The following is a 23,638-nucleotide window of genomic DNA, read 5'->3' on the forward strand; positions in this document are numbered from 1 at the left end:
AGGTCGACCGTTTATGATATTTCAATGCCGATACCGATTATTGGTGGACCAAAAAAAGTCAATTCCCGGAAAATCTGACAATATTTTTTATTTTGTAATAACGACAATTACAACAATACTGAATGAACACTTATTTTAACTTAATATAATACATCAATAAAAATCAATTTAGCCTCAAATAAATAATGGAACATGTTCAATTTGGTTAAAATAATGCAAAAACAAAGTGTTGGAAAAGTAAAAGTGCAATATGTGCCATGTAAAAAAGCTAACGTTTGAGTTCCTTGCTCAGAACATGAGAACATATGAAAGTTGGTGGTTCCTTTTAACATGAGACTTCAATATTCCAAGGTAAGAGGTTTTAGGTTGTAGTTAATATATTATTTATACGACTATTTCTCTCTATACCATTTGTATTTCATATACCTTTGACTATTGGATGTTCTTATAGGCACTATAGTATTGCCAGTGTAACAGTATAGTTTCCATCCTTCTCCTCGCCCCTACCTGGGCTCGAACCAGGAACACATCGACAACAGCCACACTCAAAACAGAGTTACCCATCGCTCCACAAAACCTTGCAGAGCAAGGGGAATAACTACTCCAAGCCTCGGAGCGAGTGACGTTTGAAACGCTATTAGCGCACACCCAGCTAACTAGCTAGCCATTTCACATCGGTTACACCAGCCATTAGGCTGATAGGCTTGAAGTCATAAACAGCGCTGTGCTTGCGAAGAGCTGCTGGCAAAATGCACGAAAGTGCTGTTTGAATGAATGCTTACGAGCCTGCAGTTGCCTACCATCGCTCAGTCAGACTGCTCTATCAAATCATAGACTTAATTATAACATAATAACACACAGAAATACGAGCCTTTGGTCATTAATATGGTCGAATCCGGAAACTATCATTTTGAAAACAAAACGTTTATTCTTTCAGTGAAATACGGAACCGTTCGGTATTTTATCTAACGGGTGGAATCCCTTAGTCTAAATATTCTTGTTACATTGCACAACCTTCAATGTCCTGTCATAATTACATACAATTCTGGCAAATTAGTTCGCAATGAGCCTGGCTGCCCAAACTGTTGCATATACCCTGACTCTGTGTGCAATGAACGCAAGAGAAATTACACAATTTCACTTGGTTAATATTGCCTGCTAACATGAATTTATTTTAGCTAAATACGCAGGTTTAAAAATATATACTTCTGTGTATTGATTTTAAGAAAGGCATTGGTGTTTATGGTTAGGTACAGTCGTCCAACGATTGTGCTTTATTCGCAAATGCGCTTTTGTTAAATCATCCCCCAGCGTTGCATCGATTATATGCAGGACACGCTAGATAAACAAGTAATATCATCAACCATGTGTAGTTATGACTAGTGATTATGACCGATTGATTGTTTATTTTAAGATAAGTTTAATGCTAGCCAGCAACTTACCTTGGCTTCTACTGCATTCGCGTAACAGGCAGGCTCCTCGTGGAGTGCAATGAGAGGCAGGTGGTTAGAGCGTTGGACTAGTTAACTGTAAGGTTGCAAGATTGGGTCCCCCGAGCTGACAAGGTGAAAATCTGTCATTCTGCCCCTGAACAAGGCAGTTAACCCACCATTCCTAGGCCGTCATTGAAAGTAAGAATGTGTTCTTAAACAAGTTATTGTTAGGGGGCGCTATTGACATTTTTGGATGAAAAACGTTCCCGTTTTAAACAAGATATTTTGTCACGAAAAGATGCTCGACTATGCATATAATTGACGGCTTTGGAAAGAAAACACTCTGACGTTTCCAAAACTGCAAAGATATTGTCTGTGAGTGCCACAGAACTGATGTTACAGGCGAAACCCAGATAAAAATCCAACCAGTAAGTGCCGCATTTAAAAAAAACGCCTCATGCCAATGACTCCTTATATGGCTGTGAATGAGCTACAAATGAGCTTACATTTTCCACGTATTCCCCAAGGTGTCTACAGCATTGTGACGTCTTTTTACGAATTTCCATTGAAGAATAGCCGTAAGGGACCATATATAGCAAGTGGTCACATGGTGTCGCCCCGCAGAAAATCTTGCGTAAAATACTGAGGTAGCCATTTTTCCAATCGCTTCTTATGAGAAACCAATTGCCTCGGATATATTAGCGAATATATATGTTAAAAACACCTTGAGGATGGATCCTAAACAACGTTTGCTGTGTTTCTGTCGATATTATGGAGTTAATTTTGAAAAAAGTTCAGAGTTGTAGTGGTAGAATTTTCCGGTTGATTTCTCGCCCAAGCATGATGAACAAACAGGAGCTATTTCGCCTACAAAAATAATATTTTTGGAAAAAAGGAACATTTGCTATCTAACTGGGAGTCTCCTTAGTGAAAGCATCCGAAGTTCTTCAAAGGTAAATTATTTAATTTGGTTGCTTTTCTTATTTTCATGAAAATGTTGCCTGCTGCCAGCAGAGCCTAGCATAGCATTATGCCATGATAAACTTACACAAATGCTTGTCTAGCGTTGGCTGTAAGGCATATTTTGAAAAACTGAGATGACAGTGTTGTTAATAAAAGGCTAAGCTTGTGTTTGAATATATTTAATTAATTTCATTTGCGATTTTCATGAATAGGAAAAGTTTCTAGGGGTATTCATATCCGCTGCGTTATGCTAATTCGTTTGAGGCTATGATTACGATCCCGGATCCGGGATTGCTCGTCGCAAGAGGTTTTAACTCACTTGCCTAGTTAAATAAAGGTATACAAAATATATATATATAAATCGGCACCCAAAAATACAGATTTCTGATTGTTATGAAAACTTGAAATCGGCTCTAACTAATTGGCCATTACGATTAATCGGTCGACCTCTACTAATCACCCCTCCCCCTAGTCTCCCCATTTGGTTTCAGGTTTTGCAGCCAGAGTCCGCACCTTTTTTTTGGGGGGGGGGGGGATAATGTCACGCCCTGACCATAGAGAGCCCTTGTCTCTCTATGGTGTAGTAGGTCAGGACATGACTAGGTAAACTAGTTTAAAAATTCTGTTGTGTTGTAGTTTATATCTTCTATTTTGGTGTTTTGTATGGTTCCAAATTAGAGGCAGCTGGTAATCGTTGTCTCTAATTGGGGATCACATTTAAGTAGATATTTTTCCCACCTGTGTTTGTGGGATATTGTTTGTGTTCGTGTGTTTGGACACTACGTCTTCACGGTCTTTAAGTTTTGTTGTTTTGTTTCTAGTTTCACTTTGTATTAAAAAGATGTGGAAATCAATGCACGCTGCGCATTGGTCCGCTTATTTCCAAGATCGTGACATACCCAGACTATTTGCATTTCCCCCCCCCACCCTCTTCTAGAGTTGATCAGGCTGTTGATTTTGGCCTTTGGAATGTTGTCCCATTCCACTTCAATGGAGGATGAATGGCACGACAACGGAGGATGAACGGCACGACAACGGAGGATGAACGGCACGACAACGGAGGATGAACGGCACGACAACGGAGGATGAACGGCACGACAACGGAGGATGAACGGCACGACAACGGAGGATGAACGGCACGACAATGGAGGAAAATGGCACGACAACGGAGCATGAATGGTAGGACAATGGAGGATGAATGGTAGGACAATGGAGGATGAATGGCACGACAATGGAGGATGAATGGCACGACAATGGAGGATGAATGGCACGACAATGGAGGATGAACGGCACGACAATGGAGGATGAACGGCACACAACAGACAATGAATGGCACGACAATGGAGAATGAACGGCACGACAATGGAGGATGAATGGTACGACAATGGAGGATGAACAATGGAGGATACGACAATGGAGGTTGAATGGCACGACAATGGAGAATGAACGGCACGACAATGGAGGATGAACGGCACGACAATGGAGGATGAACGGCACGACAATGGAGGATGAACGGCACGACAATGGAGGATGAACGGCACGACAATGGAGGATGAACGGCACGACAATGGAGGATGAATGGCACGACAATGGAGAATGAACGGCACGACAATGGAGGATGAACGGCACGACAATAGAGGATGAACGGCACGACAATGGAGGATGAATGGCACGACAATGGGCCTCAGAATCTCGTCACAGTATGTGCATTCAAATTGCTATCAATAAAACACAGATGTGTTCGTTGTCCGTAGCTTATGCCTGCCCATACTATGACACCACCGCCACCATGGGGCCCTCTGTTCACAACGTTTACATTAGCAAACCGCTCGCCCACACAACGCCGTACATGTGGTCTGCAGTTGTGAGGACAGTTGGACGTACGGCCAAATTGTCTAAAACGGCATAGAGAAATGAATATTCAATTCTCTGCCAACAGTTCTGGTGGACATTCCTGCAGAAAGCATGCCAATTGCATGCACCCTCAAAACTTGAGACATCTGTGGCATTGTGTTATGTGACAAAACTGCACTAACAGGGATGTAAACAAATTTGTGCACAAAATGAGAGTACTACGCTTTTCGAGTGTAATGTAGAATTTCTGGGATCTTTTTATTTCAGCTCATGATACATGGGACGAACACTTTACATGTTACATTTATATTTTTGTTCAGTGTAGATAAGCAGATAGATCGATCGATAGATACAAAAGAGAGAAAGACACAGAGATACGTGTCCTGGAGCCCTGATGGTACTGCAGTGTCTTTTCCGTCCCCAGCCCTGCTACAGAGCAGAGAGAGCAGGGCGCGACAGTGAGCAGTGGTTAAATTACCAAGGTGATTATGCTACTAATTACTGCCAGTCCTGCTCTATTGATAAGGACCCAACCTGCACCTGACAATGTGGCTCCATTTGCTACCTTCTCTCAGGTTTATAGGGCCATAAGCCTTTTGACATCCCAGCGTAGACGGAGAGAAAGTGGTAAATTAGAGAGAATGATTGATGGGGAGGGCTATAAAAACACACAATGAGGAAAAAAAGGATTCACAAAATAACAGTTATTTTATAGGCTGTAGTAGCCTATAACATTACAGTAAGACGAAAAACCCAAGGCATTTTTTTCTCAACAGTGCGCGCCGAGGCAAAATACACATCTAGGTTATGCTACAGTTTGTTAACACCATCTGCTCTAACATTCTGAATGCATATCCCCATGAAACTGATTAATATCAAATGGTTGGTGTGCAAGATACTGCATGGACGTTTCACTGTTAAAACCTGAAGAATTATCATTCACGATTCACAGTGAGAAATGTGAAGGGGAGGAGACCACAAAAATGTGTGAAAAGTAGAGGGAAAGAAACACATGAGAAGAAGCTTCGGGATCTTTAGTCTGGAAAAAAAAGGTCAGGGAGAAGTTGGATCCACAGCCACTCCATATTTTACGTCTTTTTGTTATACAGTTGAAGTTTACATGCACTTAGGTTGGAGTCATTAAAACTAGTTTGTTAACAAACTATAGTTTTGGCAAGTCGGTTAGGAAATCTACCTTGTGCATGACACAAGTCATTTTTCCAACAATTGTTTACAGACAGATTATTTCACTTGATGTCGTGGCTTTAGAAGCTTCTGATAGGTGATTTGACATAATTTGAGTCAATTGGAGGTATACCTGTGGATGTATTTCAAGGCCTACCTTCAAACTCAGTGCATCTTTGCTTGACATCATGGGAAAATCAAAATAAATCAGCCAAGACCTCCACAAGTCTGGTTCATCATTGGGAGCAATTTCCAAATGCCTGAAGATACCACGCTCATCTGTACAACTGTACAAACAATAGTACGCAAGTACTAATAAACACCATGGGACCACACAGCAGTCATACCGCTCAGGAAGGAGACGCATTCTGTCACCTAGAGATTAATGTACTTTGGTGTGAAAAGTGCAAATCAATCCCAGAACAACAGCAAAGGACCTTGTGAAGATGCTGGAGGAAACAGGAACAAAGGTATCTATATCCACAGTAAAACGAGTCCTATATCGACATAGCCTGAAAGGTTATCAGCAAGGAAGATGCCACTGCTCCAAAACCGCCATAAAAAAGCTAGATTACGGTTTGCAACTGCACATGGGGACAAAGATCGTACTTTTTGGAGAAATGTCTTCTGGTCTGATGAAAATTGTTTGGCCATAATGACCATCGTTATGTTTGGAGGAAAAAGGGGGTCGCTTGCAAGCCGAAGAACACCATCCCAACCGTGAAGCACGGGGTTGGCAGCATTATGTTTGGGAGGGCTTTGCTGCAGGAGGGACTGAGACAAAATTGATGGCATCATCAGGTAGGAAAATTATGTGGATATATTGAAGCAACATCTCAAGACATCAGTCAGGAAGTTAAAGCTTGGTCGCAAATGGGTCTTCCAAATGGAAAATGACCACACGCATACTTCCTAAGTTGTGGAAAAATGGCTTAAGGAGTCAAGGTATTGGAGTGGCCATCACAATGCCCGGACCTCAATCCTATAGAACATTTGTGGGCAGAACTGAAAAAGCATGTGCGAGCAAGGAGGCCTACAAACCTGACTCAGTTACACCAGCTCTGTCAGGAGGAAAGGGTCAAAATTCACCCAACTTATTGTGGGAAGCTTGTGGAAGGTTAGCTGAAACGTTTCACCCAAGCTAAACAATTTAAAGGAAATGCTACCAAATACTAATTGAGTGTATGTAAACTTCTGACTCACTGGGAATGTGATAAAAGAAATAAAAGCTGAAATAAATAATTCTCTCTACTATTATTCTGACATTTCACATTCTTAGTATAAAGTGGTGATCCTAACTGACCTAAGACAGGGAATTTTAACTAGGATTAAATGTCAGGAATTGTGAAAAAGTTTAAGTGCAAGTGTATTTGGCTAAGGTGTATGGAAACTTCCAACTTCAACTGTATATATATAGTTAGCTATCTAACCTAACCTTAGTTACAGTGCATTCGGAAAGTATTCGGACCTCTTGACTTTTCCCACATTTTTTACGTCTAAAATGGATTCAATGGATCAATCTACACACAATACTCCATAATGAGAAAGCAAATACAGGGTTCTGAAATGTTAGCAAAGTGATTACAAATAAAAAACAGAAACAACATTTACATAAGTATTCAGACCCTTTACTCAGTACTTTGTTGAAGCAACTTTGGCAGCGGTGACAGCCTTGAGACTTTTCTTTTATGACGCTACAAGCTTGGCACACCTGTATTTGGGGAGTTTATCCCATTCCTCTCTGCAGATCATCTCAAGCTCTGTCAGGTTGGATGGGGAGAGTCGCTGCACAGATTTTTTCAGGTTTCTCCAGAGATGTTAGATCGGGTTCAAGTCCAGGCTCTGGCTGGGCCACTCAAGGACATTCAGACACTTGTCCCAGAGTCACTCCTGTGTTGTATTGTCTGTGTGTTTAGGAAGGTGAACGGTGAACTGTCGCCCCAATCTGAGGTTCTGAGCGCTCTGGAGTAGGTTTTTAAGGATCTCTCTGTATTTTGCTCTGTTCATCTTTCCCTCAATCCTGACTAGTTTCCCAGTCCTTGCAGCGGAAAAACATCCCCACAGCATGATGCTGACACTACCATGCTTCACCGTAGGGATGGTGCCAGGTTTCCTCCAGATGTGACGCTTGGCATTCAGGCCAAAGAGTTCAATCTTAGTTTCATCTTTGTTTCATCAGACCAGAAAATATTTTGGCAAACTCCAAGCGGGCTGTTGTGCCTTTTACTGAGGAGTGGCTTCTGTCTGGCCACTCTATCATAAAGGCCTGATTGTTGTAGTGCTGCAGAGATGGTTGTCCATCTGGCAGGATCTCCCATCTCCACAGAGGACCTCTAGAGCTCTGTCAGAGTGACCATCGGGTTGTTGGTCACCTCCCTGACCAAGGCCCTTCTCCCCCAATTGTTTAGTCTAATAAGAGTCTTGGTGGTTCCAAACTTCTTCCATTTAAGAATGATGGAGGCCACTGTGTTCTTGGACCTGCTGCAGAAATGTTTTGGTACCCTTCCCCTGATTTGTGCCTCGACACAATTCTGTCTCGGAGCTCTACGGACAATACCTTCGACCTCATGGCTTGGTTTTTGCTCTGACAACTGTGGGACCTTACATAGACAGGTGTGTGCCTTTCCAAATTATGTTTAATCAATTTAACTTACCACAGGTGGACTCCAATCAAGTTGTAGAAACATCTCAAAGATGATCAATGGAAACAGTTGAACTTGAACTCTATTTCGAGTCTCATAGCAAAGGGTCTGAATATTTACGTAAATAAGGTATTTCTGTTTTTGTATTTGTTATACATTTGCTCAAAAGTAAAAAAAAAAATAATAATAATTTAAAAATAAACTATTTTCGCTTTGTCATTATGGGATATTGTGTTTAGATTCACGAGGGAAAACATGTATTTAATGAATTTTAGATTAAGGCTGTAACGTAACAAAATGTGGAAAAAGGGAAGGGGTCTGAATACTTTCCGAGTAGCTCCTTATGTCTGCCACTTATCTATACTGTATGAAAAGTACAGTACAGTACTTATATGAAAAGTACAGTACAGTAAAGTACAGTAAACTTAGCTTGAGAAACGCTTCATTTTATCAATAACTATCTATCTGACTGTGACTTGAGGCAAGAAAACCATTAGATCCTGGTTTGTTGTGACCATGTTTTCCCACTTAGATAAATAACATTGAGCAGAGAAATAAGTCAATAAGGCAATAAAACGATGCCTGTTCTTTCCACAGTCTAACATACCTAATCACTAACATGATGATGTACAGTGGGGTCCTTAATTATTGACACCCTTGATAAAGAAGAGCAAAAATGACTATAAATTAAATAATTCAAATAATGAAAAAAAGTATTACTTGGTTAACAAATCCCTTTCTCTGAGCAATTGCATTAGTATAAAATAATATGATTTCCCAATTTTTTTGAGCATACAATATAGCTCAGTATTTTAATTATTTATTTGATACAGTCATTTTTGCTCATTTTTTTCAAGGGTGTCAATAATTTCGGACACCATTGTACATGTAAAGTGAGCCATAGGTTACATAGGGAAATGTTACAAATGAGAGGAATATGCATTAGGTACAGTACTGCAGGGATATTATCCATACGGATCTATATAATGTTCATGCTACCTCTCTAAACAACCTCTGGTTGAAGATGAATCTTCATGACTAATTGGCTCTCTGGTCTACCACCATTACACGTTTACAATTTTTCCCATTAAAACATTCATTAACAGCCTCAGAAGTGGAGTTCAAAGTGGCGAACCGGAGGGGGTTGGGGAGGCAAAGTAGCTCCGAACGGTAGGACTAAGGTGGGTAAAAAAGCCAGTGGTGAGATGTGTCATCAGGCTGTCCTGCTGTTTGATCCTGGTGACTAACACTGACTATCACTGTTCAGTGTTCCCCCATTGGGTTTCTCAGTGTCTTTGAACACCAAACATCCACTATAAAAAAGCAAACACTGGAAAAATGCCATCTGTTGGTTACGCTAGTTATTAAATCCCTGCACAAATACTGATAATTAACTAAAGCTATAAATGGTATTTATGCACAGATATGTGCCAGGGTAAAAAAATATCACATACTGTACACCAAAGACCTTTAATTAGACTATGTTTATGGCAATTACAGCTCCCTGCCTCTATGATGCTAACTGAGAGAATTCTTATTATTTAACCCTGAGATACAGTATATTACCATTTAGGATGTACATTTTAAATTCAAAAGGCGTTTCAAGTTCAACTGATTAATAAAACAGTGGCGAGTCTGGCTGTTCTGTGTCTGCTATGTGTCAGTTTGAGCCTGTATGTATGAACTGAGGAGCTGGCTGAGGTGAGGTGGTGTCCTTGTGTCTCCTGAGGGTTAGTTTCCTCTCTCTGTTTAAATCACTGCAGATGGCCAGAGAAACGCTTCATTTTACCAATAACTATCTATCTGACTGTGACTTGAGGCAAGAAAACCCTTAGATCCTGGTTTGTTGTGACCATGTTTTCCCACTTAGATAAATAACATTGAGCAGAGAAATAAGTCAATAAGGCCAACAAATTTGGCCTTGCTACATGTTTCTTTAGCACCTGAAATCTTATTGAAAACGAAGGTCCCTCGCCTCATACAGTATATTACTTACCAGTTATCATATAAGACTTTCAGTGAACACTTACTCTGGGTAATTCGTCTCTTTTACAGTCTCTGCTAAAATGTTTGGAAGAAAACAGAAAAGGTATTTGTCTGAATGGCCATAGTGTATGGTCCTTAGCACAGGGTTTGATACAATATCCTACCACCCAATTACCAGGTAAAATTGCCTGTTTAATTTCAGGGGTCGACTATCAGAATACTCTTTTGTAATAATAATAATATATCCCATTTAGCAGACGCTTTTGTCCAAAGCGACTTACAAGTCGGCTGGGGCCACTACTTTTACATATGGGTGGCCCTAGCGGGAATCGAACCCACGACGCTTGGCATTGCAAGCGCCATGCTCTACCGACTGAGCCACAGGAATAATGGTTATTGCAGTGAGCCTTACGACTAGTCTGGTCTATCCGAAATACATGCAGTGAACATGGCAAAATAAATCAAGCACAGTGATGATAACTTTTTGCTTGGGCACAGTGATCCATCCCATCAGCTCAATTCTGACTGTTTTCATTTAAGACAGCAGCCTATGAGGCTTTCTGCTAGAATATAATGGTTTGGGTTTAATGAGCTGGAAAAAGGGGAGAAGGGAAACTGAAACCATGAGGTGGAGGAGTTTTAAAAGCCAGGTAAACATCCCTCTGTCACAACAAGCACAGAGGAAATAATGACCTAACTAAATTGGGCCAGGCACCGAGAACAGGGTCAAACTCCTTTTTAACAGTCTGTCTGTCTGCTATTGAACATTTGGGTCAATGTTGCCACCATCTCTCCTCCATCAGCTTAATTGTTATTTTCTTCATGTAGATACAAATCAGTCCCTCTTACCAGCTCATGCAGCCTGCTTACCCTTCACAACTAACCAGTGGCTCAATGTAAAGGCTTCTCCACTGGAGAACAACCCGTTTCTTGTTGTTCTTTAAAGACAATACCTACCGCCTCTGACAAGAAACATCCGGAGGAGCATTAAAGACAATACCTACCGCCTCTGACAAGAAACATCTGGAGGAGCATTAAAGACAATACCTACCGCCTCTGACAAGAAACATCCAGAGGAGCATTAAAGACAATACCTACCGCCTCTGACAAGAAACATCCGGAGGAGCATTAAAGACAATACCTACCGCCTCTGACAAGAAACATCTGGAGGAGCATTAAAGACAATACCTACCGCCTCTGACAAGAAACATCCAGAGGAGCATTAAAGACAATACCTACCGCCTCTGACAAGAAACATCCGGAGGAGCATTAAAGACAATACCTACCGCCTCTGACAAGAAACATCCGGAGGAGCATTAAAGACAATACCTACCGCCTCTGACAAGAAACATCCGGAGGAGCATTAAAGACAATACCTACCGCCTCTGACAAGAAACATCCAGAGGAGCATTAAAGACAATACCTACCGCCTCTGACAAGAAACATCCTGACAAGAAACATCCGGCATTAAAGACAACCGCCTCTGACAAGAAACATCCGGAGGAGCATTAAAGACAATACCTACCGCCTCTGACAAGAAACATCTGGAGGAGCATTAAAGACAATACCTACCGCCTCTGACAAGAAACATCCGGAGGAGCATTAAAGACAATACCTACCGCCTCTGACAAGAAACATCTGGAGGAGCATTAAAGACAATACCTACCGCCTCTGACAAGAAACATCCAGAGGAGCATTAAAGACAATACCTACCGCCTCTGACAAGAAACATCCAGAGGAGCAAAGGACAAGGTAGCATTCATGAGGATGACTTTTTAGACAAAAATCCTTATCTGAAAGGTAAACATACAGGATATAGAGGAAAAATGTGAGTGTGTGTGTGTATGTTCGCATAGTATGTATGTTTTTTATCTGTGTGCTGGTGTATAGTGGACTGGTTCTCTGGTAAATTAAATTAAGGCATTTGACTTTCAGGCAGAGGAAGGGCAAGAAAGTGTTACCCAGTGGAAGAGATAACATTGATTTCAATCAAGTCTAAGAAAAGAGAAAGATAGAAACAGGTTTGGAAATGAATAGGGAAGAAGATGTCTGCAAAACATCAAACTTTCTTCTCTCTTTTAGATCGAAATTACTACCTTAGAAGGGGAATGAGGATTTTAATTAGAACTCAAGGCTATCTAATCTTATGTGAAGTTAAAGGCTAATCCTCCCTGCCTCTACCTTGGTACTTTGTCAGTTATTTAATAGCTCCTTTGTTATCTATCTAGTTACATTTGCAAGGTACTTAAATCAGCCATGGAATTTAAAGGCATTCTGATGGCACTGCTGTGATTCCACATGCACATGGGCCCTTAATCAGCTCCTTCAGATGCACAGGCTTCATAACTCTAAACCAAAGTTATCATTTATTTTATGAAAAATGAACATAAAGAAGCAGATTATCGTGAACAAAACAGGTCTATTACTGACATGATTATGTAGTCAACAATTTAGTCAACGTCAAGTTATTTCAAATGGCTGGGCATAAGTTTACTCTCAATAACGTAGACAAACTGTTGGGGGTATAAATGGCATATTCTCGACAATTTCTGCCTTTTTGGTTATATTGAAATAAACACAGTTCCATGCCAAGCGTTAGGATCTCCTCTAGCTGGTCAAGGACAGAGCTTTATGCATCGGTTGTTAAAAAACTAATGGACACACATGAAACCGATCCAATGTATCATTCCTGTAGTTGTAGTTCAAACAGGTTATCACTGTTGAGACAAAGCTCTATAATCAGAGGGCTTCCATCGTTCTGTCATATTGTTTTGCCTCACCAGTGTGCGTCAGTCAGTCCTATGGGAGTGCTGCTTCCTCTCAGAATGAGCAGGCTGGCTTTGAGAGGGAGGCGATGCTCTTCATCAGCATCATTCATATATTGAATCATTAGGAAAGCCCTGCAGCTCTCTCTGCAGAATGGAGCTGACTGAGAGACTTACACCACCCATTACAGCACACTAGCCTCTAATCTGAATGGACCAATACATCCTATTCCAATAGCGATTCTTCAAACAGACAGCCAAGTGAGGAGTCAATGATATGTAGAAAAACAACAACAACAGTGCTGTAATTGTGCATTTACAGTATAGTGTGGAATAAAATGGAGAGTGAACTGTTGTACGCCAATTCTTATGCTTTCACTGTGCCATTAATTTTCATTAGAGTGATTGATTTGGATGTAAATGGGAGGCTGAGGAGACCTGTAAGTAACTGGTTAAACCAGCCATTTAAAAGCAGGCCTGTCAAGAGGAGAGCGAGGAGACAAAGACAACTATTGATCGCTCAGTGAAAAGAGATGGACACTGGAAGCCCAGTGCAGCCGCTTTGTGCCTCTCCAATGCAAGTTTCAAATCATAGGGTGGCAGCTTGACGGCTCCACAATGGGCATCTATGGAATGCTATATCTAACATCCACGCAGTCCGAAAGGTTATTTCCTTTTCAAGTGGCCCCTCCATCCCCTTTACTGCCTCACCCCTCAGCCTCTTCACCTCCTTCAAATCAATGTGGAAAAGTCATGGAACATCTGAGGGTAAGTCACTGAATAGATATCAGATTTTTCTCATGACAGAGCGCTTTTGTGCATGTGGATGAGACTATGTTATATTCCCTCCATGTTCTGTGGTAGCAATGGGGGGAAATGTGAAGATGGATCTGTTACAGAGGTATTTATGGGACAAAAGTCTTCAATCAATAATAGAAATAATAGGTGACAGGAAGCTAAAATCTGCCCGTCTCTAAGGTGTATCCATAGAAACCAAGAAGGTATAGGGAAGGGCTGTCACCATTACTCATGCACAAATCCCTAATATTTAAAAACATCTTTCAGGAACGGCATAAACTTTATTACATATGACAGATCTAAACTTCCAAAGACAGCCTTGCAAGGAAGTGACACGACTAATTTATCTTAACATAATCCAATTATATCGGGATGGGGCTTAATGCACTTCTCTTTTATTATTGCATTCTAAAGAGATCATTAAGTGTCTGCTACAGTAGCAGTGATCATAGGAGGGTCCATTCATGGTAGAGCCACGCTCCTCTTTGGCCACAGCCTCTCTCCTCTCACTCTGCCCTCGCACAAATTAACATAAACGCCTTACAAATCTTACATAACCAGAAGTGTCCAACCTAATGTAAAACTGACCATACAAACAAATTAATATACGTTTTGTATAAATTAGCTAGGGCTTACAGTTATATAGTATTGTTTATTTGGTGAAGTGTGTAGAAATGTTGAGCTTTAAACAGCTTGTCGTATGGCTCCCATTCAGAGACGATCAGGGCTAATGTATCAGACTCACTACTGTAGATCACACAGATACAGTCTGGTATAACCGACTGTATGGCCTACAGTTTCAGGGAAAACCACCTAGAGAGAGAAGTCCACTATATGAACCACACCGTTCTCATCATGAATCCTACGACGACCCTGTCAATAGTTTGTCATTTTAATTGGAATCATTTAATTCCCTTTGATATCAATAGCTAGTTTCCATTAAAAAAAGATCTCTTTGTTCTTAGAGCTGGTTTCATATTGAGGTATTCTCTCTTCTTTAGCAGCATTGACAGTTGACTGCTCATTTGCATATAGCTGCCGATCTATCACTCCACAGAGATAACAAGCGTAATGTAAATGTGTTGCTAACTCGTTAGAAAGACCAAGGATTTTATAAAACAATCAGTAATTACATTTAGTGATTCTCTCCAAGAGGAATGAAGGCGTAAAGGGAAAGCTTAAACATGACATGTTCAAAGAATTAACTAAACATTGATATGAAATGAAAAAAAACACGAGATATTCCTTGAAGATGTGTATTTTCTTTCTGCGCTTCCCTCTTTATTTCAATACTTAACTGATCAATAGGAACTCCCACATGGAAACAAATCCATAGAAGAACAAAAGGCTTCTACTGTTACGCTCCTCTCCTGAGAATAATTTCATTCAGCAGTACAGTATTTCCTAACATAACCGGCGCCAAAGAGATGAATAGCCATGCAGATGGGAGTGAATCGACAGAAATCAACTGCCACGCCACCTGGCAGCAGATCCAAGTCCATCTCCTTGACATCCAAGTCCCCCCTCCCTCTATACCCCCTCTCCAGCCAAGCTCCCCCAGAGCCCCCAGAGCCCCCCGTGACCCAAAACCCTCCAGCCTGCGCCGCTCCTGCTCTGATGAAAAGCAGGCCGCAATCCCTTTCAATTTCCCCAGTCTGCCTGGGTTCCGTTAAAGGCAATCGACTCTAGTGAATAGAAGCACTATATCACAATATGCAGGTGCAGGCGTGCTAGAGAGGAGAGACATTGTGCCTTTGGAGAGAGAGGAGCTGGCATCCATCTCTCTCAGGCAGACACTCCAGTGTTGGGGAGAAGAGCAGACACACAGGCACTGGGGCTGGGGGGAGCTGAGGGAGAAAGGAAGAGGAGTGAATAGAAAGTGGAGGAAAAATGGGCCCAGTCACATCCTTCCTTATTTCTTTACTTCAGGTAAAAAGGAGAAGTGCAACAGGGGAGTTAAAAGAGAAGTGTGGAATGGACAAGAGTATCTTTGCAGGGCGGATAAAAAGCCTGGTGGGTGTGAGAGGCAGAGGAGGATGACTGGAGATGTTTGTTATCAGTCGTCTCCAGTCCCCACATGTCAGGGCACTGGGCCGAGGCAGAGGGGCTGATCCCGGAGGAGTGTAGGGTTAGGGCCTGTGGCCAGGGTGGAGGCCACTGTTCTGTAGAGGACCCCAGGACCACGTAGAGAGAGAAAGCGCTTCAGTGACCACGCTTGCTCATCCCCAACCCTGACCGCCCTAAACACACGCCCTCATCCTTGGGCTGTCCTCCCTATGACTGCCTCAAGGCCCTATGTGTTTAATTTATAGTGAGACTGCCTCTTGTTGTTTTATTCAACAGGGACAATATGTCCCTCCTCACATGTTTACCATACTGTGGTCAGCAGCATCTGAGGATGCCTTTGTGTGACAGACAGGCACATGAAAGAAGGACCGGCATGAAGATCAGACTTATGTAAATCTCATAGGCTTTAGAGTTGTTCTGTTGAAGGCACTGCAGGGATGGCTGCTCCTCTTCATTGACTCTTATCCTCACATTCAATTCCATGGGAGTACATCTCACCCACACACCCACTCAGAGAGCTCCAACTGTCTGGCTCCAACTACTATGCTATGGGAACATTGGAGAGGGGTACTGAGTGCTGTATACCAGGGTCAAGGACTTCACTTTGTTCAGCCTTTCTGAGTAAAATGACCTGCTTCATAGAAAATTGTCCTCACATGTATGTTGAGGTCTAGGCTATAACTGTAGGCAGGGGTAAACGGACCAGGTTTCTGATTTAAATACCCTGGCAGTAATTCCATACCACAGCCACCAGCTAATCAGAAAACAAATTTGGCTGTATCGATCTATACAGTATTGAAGATTCTAAACCAGCACAACATAATCTTCCCCTGTGGAATTAGACACAAAGACATATAGGATCTGTCCCTAAGCCAAATGGGCCACACACTATTATCCTTCTAGGTAACTTTTGACAGGCTGAAGTTCTCAGAAATACACTAGTATCACAGACTTATTTTCATTCCAAATGACGTTATAGGAGGGAGTAATAATGACTATCCATCTACAATGGATGAAAATAACAGGCTATGCATTTCCTCCCCATTCAGCTTAAGCTTTCAGAGCATAGCATCCTCATCTGCCACAGACAGGCGCCGCAGCCTCTCCTCCCTATTCCTAAATATGTTTTTCACCCATTTACAACAAATTAAGTTTCCCTCAAAGTGAATTTCAAGCTTGGCTGCATTCAGAGGGTGAGCAACTCTCTTTTCATTAATTTTCATTCTTTTCTCCTAACAAATGATCTACTGTACACCTCGCTCTCTCTCTCTCTCTCTCTCTCTCTCTCTCTCTCTCTCTCTCCCCTTCCATATCTCTTTCTATCTCTCCTCTTTTCTCTCTTCTTCCTTCCAGGGTCCCAACTCCCCACTATGGGTCTAGCAATGGAAAGCAATTACACTGTCAGAAAAGTGTATTCTGACCTATTAAAAAACCTGAACACTTTTAGAAAACTATTTCTTCTTTTTCCTCTTCCTTGGCCCTATGGGAGAGGAGGACTGACACTAAAATGAAACAGATACTTTTTTACATGCACAGTCCTCCATCCATGGAGTCATCTAGAAAGTAGTGGTTAGTAAATATTCATTGTCGGGCGGCAGAGAGAGCGAGAAGGATGGCAGTGCAGAGCTTTGTGGCTTGGATTAGATTTCTCTGAGAAGGAGCCAACGAGCGTGTCTGCTGCAGCGGATCCATTTGAGAACGCATCCCTTTTCCTCTGTCACTTGATAACTCACTCTCCCAACCCCCTCCACATGACTCCCACACTGCAAGGCAGCGCCTACAGTACCCACTCTCCCTCAGCAGAGCCTTCCTTCCCAGCACCACCACTACCTACCTAGCCCACCACTGGAGCTAGGTGCCAGTGAGAAATGTCATCCCTGCACTGTGAGGCTTGTGGGTCTGCTAACAGTACCACCTCTCCTCTGGTGCCGATGCCTCAGTATGTGAGGACAGGGTTGTTGATGATGGAGAAGATCTATCTATTATAGGTGAGTGCAGCAGGAGAGAGAGGATGAGAGAGGAGGCAGAGGTGTTGTATCTGAGGCTGAGAGAGCTGCTGCCAGCTAAGTGACAACATAAGCCATGCTGGGTGATATCCTTCTGTCCATAAAGCACCCCTCTCCTCTCTCACCACTCAGTCATTCTATCTGCGGGCCCGTGAATATAAAGTAGCTCACAGAGCCGCTCCACAATATTGAGAGAGCGTTAAGCCTTAAAGGTGTGAGCGATTTCCAATTTCAAAAATAAATATTATCTCTGACTGAGCAAATCTGCTCTTTTTGTGCCTGCATTATAATAAGTCAAGTTGGAAAATACACCACCATCTGACAAACATTCTACTGAATTATCTTTCTACCACACATAGGCTATGGCCTCCAATTCCACTTAAGATAACGTATGTTAATGACAATGGCCACTGTCTCCACCACACTAGCCATACCTACCTTTTCTCCAGCCCACTCCATTCTTTCGTCATTACTATACTAAACACTGGTGAGATGGCATTGCTATAGGGGTCATGATATGCAATAAAGCACTGAGACAACAGCCTAGAGGAATCTCATTGGTCTAGATAAAAGGCCAGCTCAATAGCATGGGGTCGTATAAACCGTTTTATCTTCAATTTCATGTGGAATAAATTCCTTGCTCTACTGTTGGGGTCAGAGGCCAAGCCATTGATCCAACCTCGCTGAGATATAACAGGTGAAACAGACCCATTTATATCCCTAAATGCACATCCAGCTACATCAGCACTTTCCAACTATGTTGGAATAGAGGTCAAATACCAATAAAGGCCAGCTTCTTGTCATAGCAACCAGAGCAGCCAGGGTCAAGCAAAAGTGATCATGCATGACCCCACAACCCTTCAGAAAGGTTGAGCCGAGGTCTGGTGTATGACATTCTAGGCTGCTGCAGTGCTATTATATATAGGCAAACAGCATTCCTCAGCAAGACGTCAGAACTAGAGATCATCAATTCCCTCTGTATGTTCCAAACGACTTCCACTTAGTGCGGTCACTGTATGTGATATTGTGTTCTCAGCTCATACAGATGATAATGAAGGCTTGCCCAGGCAGTCTGATAGCGGCTCAAAAATACCAGTCAGCTGTTGGAGGGCTCTCCAAATTAGACCGCCATCATAGAATCATTCATGGAAGAACAGACATGGCTGCTGTCAACAGCATCCTTGAACGGGGATGTGAAAGAGTGGACACAAAGGGAGAGCAAAATGCTTCATGATGTTGTGTGAGACACTTTGGCTGCTGTTAAGCCAGTAAATGGCAAGACCTCGTGCAATTACCCAGCAGCCTGGTTTCACACAGCATGGCCATCCATCCACCATGCAGTAGGAAAGACAAACCTAGTCTCCCTCTCTTCTCTTCTCTTCTCTAGCATCAGCTACTAACGCTCAAGTCAGTTTGACCTTCTCTCCTAGCGGAAGGTAGAGTGGCTATTGATTAAATCTTGGCACGCAGTGTACAAACACAGCGATAAGCCCAGCAGACAGCCGCAGTGCCAACTCCGTGGGCAAAAGGCCCCTCTCATCCTTTATTCCCACTAACAGGCACGGAGACACAGTCCCCTACAGCCTGTCTGCAGGAGACCCAGTGGCCATTAGGACCGTAGAAAACCACCTTCCCAGACCAGCACATCATCTGACGTTTCCACACGCCTCTTTCCTCCTTGGAGCATTGGGATGGAAGGGCCTCTTTACATCCTCAGTCTGTGTGAGCCCTGAACGTTTGAAGGTGACATCCACAGGGCACTTAGAAGGCCTATTATTGTAGACAAGCTCAGAGCTGGTTTAGAATGAGGAGCAAAGGGTTTTGTGGTTATTACAGCAAGCATTGTGTAACTCCGTTGCAACAATGTCAGTTTATTGTGTTCCTATGTCAAATTTGAGGAACTTGTTTTCCTTATTTAAGCTGCACACTTCAAAATGAAAAAATCCTCTGTTTTGAGAAAATACTTTTAGGGTGATTCTTTTTCCCTCATAAAACACAGTAAGTATTGTGGAACTCAGTGATGGCAGCTGAAGGGTGCAGACTTAAGAATGGTCATCGACTCCTCACTTATCATCCTGAGCAGCTCTTATTTGTACATTAATCATAGATAGCTGCAGATAAGGGCTGCTTTGTCAGAGGTGACAAATAGTGCCACAGTTGGCCATCATGACAGGAAGGGAATGGTAAAAGTGCTTTCTCTGCAACTCCTAGACTGACTCTGCCCATAAGAAAAAGCTTTGTCAACTTGTGTAGCAAACACACTTGGTGTGCTTTCAATACTGGGCCCTGGCCGTCTTTTTAGCAGTCAATACGAGAGAAATGGTGGAATAGTTTAAGGAAACTTCTGCCTGGAGTGTACACACTTGTTAGCAGAGAAATGTCCAAGCAGCATCCACTCTGTCTTCATGGACTTGTCCCTCAGGGGGGAGAGTAGCTCACACAACAGTCAAGGAATGGATTGTAGGAGAAATGTTCAGAAAGAGAGAACAGGGGAATGGATACACTGCCTAACCCTTCCAACAGAAACTCTATAAAACCTTTCATATAACCCACTAGTCCATCACAGGACCGTAGACCATCACAAAGAATGTGTTAGGGTACAAGAAGCAAGAGAGACATCCAGTATGTCTGTAATGTCTGTCTTAAAAGAGCTGAAGGAAAGAAACCTTTGGCCATAAACAAAAGCCCGAGCTGCCTGTTAAGTTGTCACAGATGAACAGAGGTTTTTCCAACCTCACCCCACATCTCATTGAATGACACCTGGGCAAAGCAGATGGCAAAAAAGATTTCCATACACTGACTGACAAACATGCAAACGCATACTGCTTAGTATGCTTACAAAGCTTTGGTGTTCACCTACAGTAGCACAGACGCCATCAAAAAGCTGTTTTACTATTGGTCCCTGAAGCAGATCTCGGCGCTATATAAAAAGGGAGTGGAGAAGAGAGAGAGAGAGAAAAACGATAAAGGGATGGTAGAGAGACGGAGGCTAAAAGGCAATATGCAGTTCAAGCATTTGTTATTATCCCAGAAGTGCAATTATAGTAGTCCTCCCCTATTACAGTGGAGCTATGATCTCTCTTTGTGTTTGGTGGAGACGAGGCATCACAATTACGGCAGCTGTTTATCGGTAGGCAGGTAGACCTAGTGTGCTACAGCTGCTTGGCCCTGAGGCCTGATTCCCTCTGCTTGTCTTCCGGTCTCTAAGTCTGTCACTCTGAGTCCAGTTTGTCTCCTCCTCATATTTTCTTACTTTGGCACTTGTTTACATTCCCTGAGACATCAGCCAATGTACACACTGACGTAACCCTCCTTTCAAATCCCTCCAACAATGAAAGTTGAAAGTTAATGCGGAGTAGCAGAAAACTGGAGGAACTGTGTCACTGACAAATTCTAGCCCTGCAGTTCTGACAAGCACTTTCAGGCTCATTCTGGTCTGAAACAATCCAAGCAACCTCTGATTTATAATCACACCTCAAATGTGTAGCTACATCTCTGAAATCAAGCTTTCCAACAAGTTCCATTTGGAGCTATGACTAGCCTATGAGCAAGCCATACCTAATGATCAGAAATAAGGAGCATTGTACAGCACACTTTCTATCTCATGCCTTCATGCACAAGTTAAACTGAGTGAGAGGCTGATTGAAAATGCTATTGTTCATGCTAAGGCAATCAGTCAAGCTCACCAGTGAACGCCACACTAAATGTTGAGGCTTTTGTTTTACCCCCTGATGATTTACTATAGGTCCATTTGCTATTTAATGCCACAGTGTCATTTCTTCATGGAGTCTGCATCTGAAAGGGCAATGGAACAAAAATCACTCTTTCATTGTGTGTGTAGATATGCACATGTGGTTTCTGTGTGTGTGTGTGTGGGGGGGGGGGGGGGGGGTTCTCTCAACCAGCTTCACCTGGAATGCTTTTCCAACAGTCTTGAAGGAGTGCCCACATATGCTGAACACTTGTTGGCTGCTTTTCCTTCACTCTGTGGTCCAACTCATCCCAAACCATCTCAATTGGGTTGAGGTCGGGTGATTGTGGAGGCCGGGTCATCTGATGCAGCACTCCATCACTCTTCTTCTTGGTCAAATAGCCCTTACACAGTCTGAAGATGTGTTGGGTCATTGTCCTGTCGAAAAACAAATGATAGTCACACTAAGAGCAAACCAGGTGGGATGGCATATCGCTGCAGAATGCTGTGGTAGCCATGCTGGTTAAGTGTGCAATGAATTCTAAATAAATCACTGACAGTGTCACCAGCAAAGCACCCCCTCACACCTCCTCCTCCATGCTTCACGGTGTAACCACACATGTGGAGATCATCCGTTCACCTACTCGTGTCTCACAAAGACACGGTGGTTGGAACCAAAAATCTAAAATTTGGACTAATGGACTTATCCTCTGCAGCAGAGGTAACTCAAGGTCTTCCTTTCCTGTGGCGGTCCTCATGAGAGCCAGTTTCATCATAGCGCTTGATGGTTTTTTGCGACTGCATTTGAAGAAACTTTAAAAGTTCTTGACATTTTCCAGATTGACAGACCTTTATGTCTTAAAGTAATGATGGAGTGTCGTTTCTCTTTGCTTATTTGAGCTGTTCTTGCCATACTGTGGTATGGACTTGGTCTTTTATCAAATAAGGCCATCTTCTGTATACCACCCCTACCTTGTCACAACACAACTGATTGGCTCAAACGCATTAAGAAGGAAAGAAATTCCACACATTAACTTTCAACAAGGCACACCTGTTAATTGAAATGCATTACAGGTGACTACCTCATGCAGCTGGTTGAGAGAATGCCAAGAGTTTGCAAAGCTGTCATCAAGGCAAAGGGTGGTTCAAATATAAACTATATTTGATTTGTTTAACACTTTTTTGGTTACTACATGATTCCATATGTGTTATTTCATAGTTTTGATGTCTTCACTATTATTCTACAATGTAGAAAATAGTAAAAAAAATAAAGTAAAACCCTGGAATGAGTAGATGTGTTCAAACTTTTGACTGGTACTGTATATGTTAAGCTCTTCCAGCTAACATGTATCATGTGGGTGTGTGAAGCCACTGGAGGGACTTGGGCTCTTTACTGCAGCAGACGGAAAGGTCCCCTCATCCCTCTCTCATTGCAGGTCGTAATGAGATTGCTGGGCCGGGCTGTCAGAGATCCAGGACCGCAGGACATTAAAAGACAAATAAGGCCATAAAACGCCTCTATGACTATGCATACTAAACTAATCCTTAGTCTGAGTGCCAACTTACTCAGTTTTATGTCTGAACTTCTTGTATTTATCACAAAGTGCTGGTGAAGCTAAAAAGTAGAACTAATGCTGCACACTTTGGAGCCCTCATTTTGTACATGTCATAGGACAGTGGGAAGGATAGAAAAACTAATAGAATTCTAGAATTCTAATTATATGATGGGATTTATTGAAGGAATATGCCAATACCTGTTCTTGTCTTTGTTGCCAATTCTGGGCTCCTATTAGTTGAGAGATCACTTTCTGAAATTATTCTTCACCAACATCATCTGCCCTTTCAAACCATATTTCATAAAAATGTGACTCCTTTAAAAATTTACGCCACATTCCTTATTAATAAACGCACTTTCAACATTGCCCCTTGCAGCTAGCTCTCCTTGACAAATGTTATTTTTTTTAAAATAATCATACAAAAATAATAATAATAAGCATTTCCAATGAGTTTTTCTCCTACTATTATTTGATAAGAGCAGACAGCACTGCAGGCAGTGTGAACGATCCTCTTCCTGTTCCTGTGAAGAGAGAGCTCTGCTGATTACAGGCCGCAGTGTTCTCCCTCAGAGGGCAACCAGCGTGCAGCGCTGCACAGGCACAACACAGCGAGGAGACACTGTGTGGCTCAACCAGCCTCACCACCACACCACCGACAGTAGCACAGTCAAGGATCCCTCCTGTCTTCTGGC

At 42.4% G+C, this 23,638-nt stretch overlaps 1 protein-coding gene across 1 annotated transcript in view; it reads right to left on the reverse strand.

The window, feature by feature from the left end:
* The window catches only part of agbl4 (AGBL carboxypeptidase 4), a 426,805-nt gene that overhangs the window by 193,115 nt on the left and 210,052 nt on the right, over positions 1-23,638 (reverse strand). The window lies entirely within an intron of this gene.

Source organism: Oncorhynchus masou, chromosome 24, assembly GCF_036934945.1.
Source record: "Oncorhynchus masou masou isolate Uvic2021 chromosome 24, UVic_Omas_1.1, whole genome shotgun sequence".
In the NCBI taxonomy this organism is placed as follows: Eukaryota; Metazoa; Chordata; class Actinopteri; order Salmoniformes; family Salmonidae; genus Oncorhynchus; species Oncorhynchus masou.